A 6,696-nucleotide genomic window follows, 5' to 3' on the forward strand; every position below is an offset into this window, starting at 1 on the left:
CCTAGGACCAGGGCTTATTACTGGAACTGGAAGTTGAATGGAGCTTTCTTGGGCAGGACTTATAGGGTAATATAGGGCGTGTTTATTTTTCAAAATTAACTCGTTCGATTCCTGGCTAGAAGAAAAGATATTTTAAAGACTAATTATGCAGTTTTCGTTTTTATCAAAATCGGTCTCGAACTTCTTTCAGCATTTTCAATTAATCCTCATAGATTCGGATATCGCCCTGAAGGCCCATTTGAAAAATTCACCCTGTACATGACATCATTACATAAGCACTTTAACAAAAATAACATACAATATATATTTTCCTTGAAAGTATATTAAAAGCCACGTAAAGCAGAAAAGGCGTGATATATGATAGGTGTAACATCCCCAAAAACGTATTTCATCGGTGGAGATAAATAACTTTTATGCATAAAGGATATTGGCTGACCTGTGTTATGGCCTCGTAACTCTACCGAAATTCGAGTTTTGTCTGGTGAAGCAATATTGAGCTGATAAATCTCGGTGATAGGTCTCTTCCTACTCCGGTTGCGTTCTGTAGATCCTGGAGTCCTCTTGGTAACGCCGAAGACGGCCACCCGAGGGGGTTTTAGTGCGGTAAGAATCCCACATAACCATGTGTGGCTCCCACGGCACCGGGTACATTTTGAAGGTTTCCCCCTCGTAAATAAAAAAGGTATCTTCCTATACTGGGGAGGAGTGGTGCAAAGTCCACCACTGCTTCAATGTAGATTGCAAGGTTTCTTTTTTATAAGGAATAGCAGACGACACAGTCTAACTGATGGTGACCACTGCCCATTAGCATCTCTAATCAAACTCAGATAAGATAAGATTCCTATCAGAGGTCGGCCACAGATGCGCCGCTACACCTTAGGACTAAGCTGGTACGCAGAAAAGTATGTGTATATACAACACTCTTCAAACCAGAACAAGCTCTTCGAAGCACGGAGACATTGAAGTTTAGCTACAGGTTACCTACGACAGGACCGCGCCCAAGAACATTACATTGTAGGTCGCTTACAAGCACTTTAGAAAATTAATATAACTTCAATGTTATGACCGCTTCACAAAATAGAAGCATCTTACCCATCTTTTTTTTTGTTCACTAGGGCGAAACTTTCAAAACGTATCCGGTGCCATGACACAGTGACACAGGGTTATGTGGGTCTCTTACCGCACTAAACCCCCCCCCCCCCCCCCCCGGTGGCCGTCCTCGGCGCTGCGTGGAGGACTCCGGGATCTCCAAAGGAACGCAACCGGAGTCCTTAGCGCCTTGCCCCGTCGGGCTCCGCCCAAGTGATCATTACGCTCGCCACACCGTCTGTTGTGTACGACGGTATGCAACAACACATACCGTCGTCCATCCCGGGTTCGCTAGCCGGGCGGTTCTAGCTCCCAATCTTGTCGTCCGCAACCCCGGAAAGCGCCTTACACATGTATAAGCGCTTTGTTAAACTACAAGCGCTTTAAGCAAGCGAGAGTTTTACTCATTTAAGGACCCCAAGAGACATTGATTGTTTTTGGATCAGCGATCGACGATATAACTTTTTTCGGAACCATAGATAAGTATAGATATCTCACCGCCTTGTAATTATAGGAAGCCATTAATGGCTCAAACGGCTGACAATTCTGTCAGCCATTAAATGGCTGTCATGGTGATTTCATTCATAAATGATCTAAAAACTACATTTTTTTAATATTTTTCAAACACGAAAATAGATGACGGTGACAATTTCAATTGTCGAAACTGGTTGCATTTTCTTGTTAGGAGTGAGTAATCTTTACTAATCTATGTTCGGAAGGTAGATGCAGAAATGAAACGGTACACCCCGTACACGTTTAAGCGCCCGTCATAGGTACATTTGGATGCTGCAGCAAGTAAACACGAGAAACGAGTCGTATAAATAATGCTGTCACTAAAAGTAGGCTTTTAACCCTATACTTGACATTGTGCACTTAAATGCACATTTGAATCAGATTTTTTTTTTCGGATAATGCGACATCGAATCTTACTAATAATAACTGAAAGCGAATTAGCAAACGTTTCTTTATGTCAGAAAATGAAATCAATATCTGTCTCGTTCACACATTGTAAATGGTAAACAAAATAGCGAGCCGTCATTCAGCGCCTGCGCAACGCTCTCTAAGAATCTTATTTTATCTGAATGAAATTAAGTTATATGTACGAAATTTATATAATCTTACTTTCTGCAAGCTTTATGCAATGTTTTGGTGATATTTTTTTGAGATATAATGTTTTGAATATATAGTAATTCATGACTTTTGTTATGTGTGCATTAAAATGCACACTGCCAACGACATACAATATTACTGTTTGTCAATATTGTGTCTTTAAATGCACACTGCCAACTTTGCTACTATATACTAAGGTTCTGCACACAAGGTAGGGGGTTGGGTGAACAAAGTTCAGACAGAGTTTTTTTTTATAATTCATGACTGAAATTAATATTTCCCCGTTTCCACTAAATTCCCAGTCCTTAGCTTGCAATATTTTTTTCAGATGACTGGAGGCCGAAAAATTCTAGCTTTGGTGTCTAAATTGCGTAATTAAATCGGATGTAGAATCCAGCAAATCTCTAGAAAGATGAATTTCAGATGTCTAGGTCTCATAAAGACGTCCCTGAACTCAAGTCCTGTCCAATCAATAGCGTCTTCTGTCATAAATGTAAACATCTCCAATAATGATGATTCCAGAACATCTGCAATATCAATCCCAGATAAGACCAAATTCCCACTTGAGGTCGGCTATAGATGCGCCACTAGCCCTGAAGACTAAGCTGGAATGCCCCAGAAAAGTATATCTTCTTACCACATCCTTCAAACAAGTGGAATAAAGTCCAATCATATGCTCAAATTTAATACAACATTCTAACGGAAACATGTATGCAGGTCTAAACAGACAAGTCGCTTTATAGCGTACAAATGTGATAGGCCATTGTTAGTATTGTCCACACAGATCCTGGACATCTTCGTTTGTAATTCCTGGTTGCTGTTTCGTCATGGGAACAGCGGTAAACAAAAATCATTGCCACTCAAAAAGTTTCGAGTCGCTTTATGTGGGAACTGTGTTTTTTTGGGAGGAGGTCTTCTAATCTCTCAACTCAACTAAAATATCTCAAAACTTGTTGACATGTCATAACTTCCGAGACTTTTATCTTTAGTATTTTCAAAATGTATGATATTTTTTATATTTTTTAATTATTTCTTAGTTTAGTGAGTACTTGGCGGTGTGCATTTAAAGACACATATTTTTTTTCTCGTGAACCTGGCAGTGTGCACTTAAAGACACATACTATATTCTGAAAACTGAAATTCAGAGATTTTTTATTTTATTTTTCCTAATATCCTTATAACCCAATTAACGCAGGGAAATAGCAAAAGTATAATTTTTTTAGGATAAAATTCTCTGCCAAGTATAGGGTTAAAATACAAACGTAGGCAGTCGTGAAAACATGTCGCAATTTCAACCACCATACGCGGATCTCCGATGTTCAACGTCTACCATTTACTAGGGGCGTAGATTCCGCGTAAAACTGCTAGTCCGCTCTGAACATAGAAATGAATCGCGTCGCCATAGTAAATTGTATCAATACACCTGCTCGCAGCAACTTCAGAGCGAACTAGCAGTTTGGCGCGAACTATAAAACTTTACAATATGCTTAACTATTACAAGTGCTTAAAGTTATGAATGCTTCACAGCTGTAAGCGCTTTAGAATTACAAGCGCTTAGCAAAGTTACAAAAGCTTCACACACCTGTCTATAAGCGCTTCACGAGCGCTACACAGAGTTATGAACGCTTGACAAAGATTAATACGACTGGCCGTTAGGGATGACGATCTGAGATCGATTAATCGAAGAATCGATCTTTTGGGCAAAAAAAAAACGATTATTTTAATCGATATCCAGTAATTAATCGATTGAGTGAATCCATCTTTTATCCTGGAAAACCGAAAATCGATCTTTTCGAAGTTGGTTGAATGTGAAAAGTTCAAAGATCGATTTTTGGAGAGTCGATACTTTGGGTCTCGACTTTTTGTGAATCGATTTATTGCACTTCGATTCGAATCGATTCAAGAATCGATCTTTTTCGGAAAGAATCGCCATCCTTACAGCAAACTTATGAAAGCTTTACACAGCTGCCTATAAGCGCTTCGCCAGCGCTACACAGAGCTATGAACGATTGACAAAGATTAATAGGATGGGGCGTGACGCCCATAACCCTGTACTAAACCATTTACTATTTCTGCAGTATGTGACAAAGTTAAAAGTATCAATAGTAACCACTTGATATCTTTTATAATACTGAAGTATCAAACGAGGAGTAAATCTGCCTGACGGTAAGTGGCTAATCAACCCCCGATAAGATTAGATCCTATCTGTGGTTAGCAAAAGATGCGTTGTTACCCCTGAGGATTAAGTTGGTAAGCCGTGGATAAGTATGTCTCATTGACCACATCTTTCGAACCAGAGTACAGCAGCGCTTAACACTGCTGTTATTAGGCCGAAATAGGTGTGGTGGTGATGCCGCCGCCGTCGAATCACCTTTAAGAATTAATTTGAAACGTTATGTTCGTGTAGTTCAGACTAGAACATAATGTAAATATTAGGCAGGGACAGGTGCGGCTTTTGCCTATTTCCGCGAATCCAGTACATCGACACCCACGAAAATAACAGTAACAACAATAGGCTAAACACATATTACCACGCTTTTATTAGCTTGACCTGTATGTATGTATGTAACGGAATCTTTTAACTCGATTTATACCCACTTTGAACGGTCCGATTAATTTAAAATTTTGAACAATTATCAAAAACCGATGGCAAAACGCGATTTTAATAATATTATCCCATTCTACTCATCAGGATCGTCAGGAATCACAGGATTTTGGCGTGGTTTTTCATTTTTAAACTATAATTATTTTAGACTTTTATTTGTGTCTTTCTGAGGTCTGATCTACATTATGGTTGTAAGAAGACTTACAGCCTTTATTAGGTACAATTACAGACCAGGTACAATATAGGTATGTGCTTAATCCTGTAGAAAGTATTGGTACCTACGCAATAAAATTATAAGTGTGTGTTTTTAATTTCGGGTTGATTGAATGTATTTTATTTCAATTGCGATCTTACGTATCACGGGATATACAAGCGTAAAAAAATCTGACATTCCTGTTCTATCTACTTGTGAGCAATGAAGAAATGCCTGTGTACAAAGGGGTACGTAAATATTACAAGTTACGCACAAGTTGAATGATATTTAAAGTCCATTATCCATGTATTACTATTTTGGGGGAACTTGTGCTTAGAAGTGGGATAATAATGGGTTGATGATGGTCGTGTCCTTACTATATGCAAATTAATACTGTCAAAGAATATGAAGTAGTTATCTTTTTATCACAATAATTGCACTGTCGCTTAGAATCTTGATTGTCAGTATCCACAGTAGGAGAATGAGATTTTATACTGTTTTCTATTCCCTATTACTCATATAAGAAGTTAAGAACACGAGAAAAGCCTATCACTAGTAATCATAACAGCTTTAGCGTTATTATTTTGGAGGTTCTAAAAGTTGATTTTTACGCAAGTAAACAGATATTAAAAGGTAGCTCAATGCCGGTTGTATAAATATGTAACATTTTAAAACTTGTCGCAGGCCTCCAGGCGTTTTAAAACATACGACAGTCAATTTGGTTAACGAGCAGTATATTCATCACTTTGTATTGAAGCTACATAGTAACAATGTTTTGTCTCTTCTTGCTTAACATTGAACATCAACAGATTAAAACTCAATTGATTGGTAACCCAATGTGTTTACGGCAAAATTGAAAGAAGGTACAATGGAAATAATATTAAGTGACCCAATAATTATGTATTAACATCATTAAACACTTATCAACAGTTATTTAATACAAATTGATTACAAGACATGCAATGATATGTATAAAAAGAAGTTATGCCTTCGAGTCATAACCTTGCACTTAAATCTGCGAGTATCGTGCGGGTCTTTTTATCTAATTAGCTGCTTAACGTTACAAATGACCAGCGAGACCCACAACAAACATTTGAGATAGCGATTCCGTTCTAAGCTCAATTTATTTAACTTGAACGCCACAATAAATCCACCGAATAGGTACTTACTTGGCTGAAAATTTCTCCGCGAACCATCAAACGGATCGCATTACGTCGGGCGTATTGATGCGGTACAGAACTGGCTGAGGTGCAAGCTTGACGTCACACGTGCGACGAACAACACACAGGAGGAAAAGTGGTTTTCACTCGCGTTTTTATTTAAGAATTTGCGTTGTGGTTACACGCGGATGGGGGAGCGTTGAAACGACGAGCGTTACGCTCCCACGACAGTCGGAGGCAGACTGAGTTAAGGCTGCTTGTTGAGGTGAGCCGGCCGGGCCAATAGTGAGCCGCCCCCCTTACCGCGACGCCCGCCCAGGCACGCGGGCTACGAACGAACACATAGATTAACCGATCTAGGCCAAGTTCAGATAGGACAATAATCTCCTATACCACTTTTAAACGAAATGAAATTCGCACTCGCAGTCAACAATCCGCATTAACGATTAACGACTTTTTTCCTTATGGTAACACGAATTGTATTACGCATACATTATGGTAGTTTCCTACTAACTCACCGAAATACAATGTTAATTGTC

At 39.0% G+C, this 6,696-nt stretch overlaps 1 protein-coding gene across 1 annotated transcript in view; it reads right to left on the bottom strand.

Moving 5' to 3' along the window:
* The window catches only part of LOC140746847 (cGMP-specific 3',5'-cyclic phosphodiesterase), a 109,892-nt gene extending 103,479 nt beyond the window's left edge, over positions 1-6,413 (bottom strand). The window contains exon 1 of the mRNA XM_073078944.1: positions 6,167-6,413. The gene's annotated coding sequence lies outside the window, so the exon portion shown is untranslated. The remainder of the gene's footprint in view (positions 1-6,166) is intronic.
* Between the last annotated feature and the right edge of the window lie 283 nt (positions 6,414-6,696).

The sequence above is a fragment of the Epargyreus clarus genome, unplaced genomic scaffold, assembly GCF_041222505.1.
Source record: "Epargyreus clarus isolate Ecla_fem2 unplaced genomic scaffold, WU_Ecla_fem_2.2 ptg000002l, whole genome shotgun sequence".
In the NCBI taxonomy this organism is placed as follows: Eukaryota; Metazoa; Arthropoda; class Insecta; order Lepidoptera; family Hesperiidae; genus Epargyreus; species Epargyreus clarus.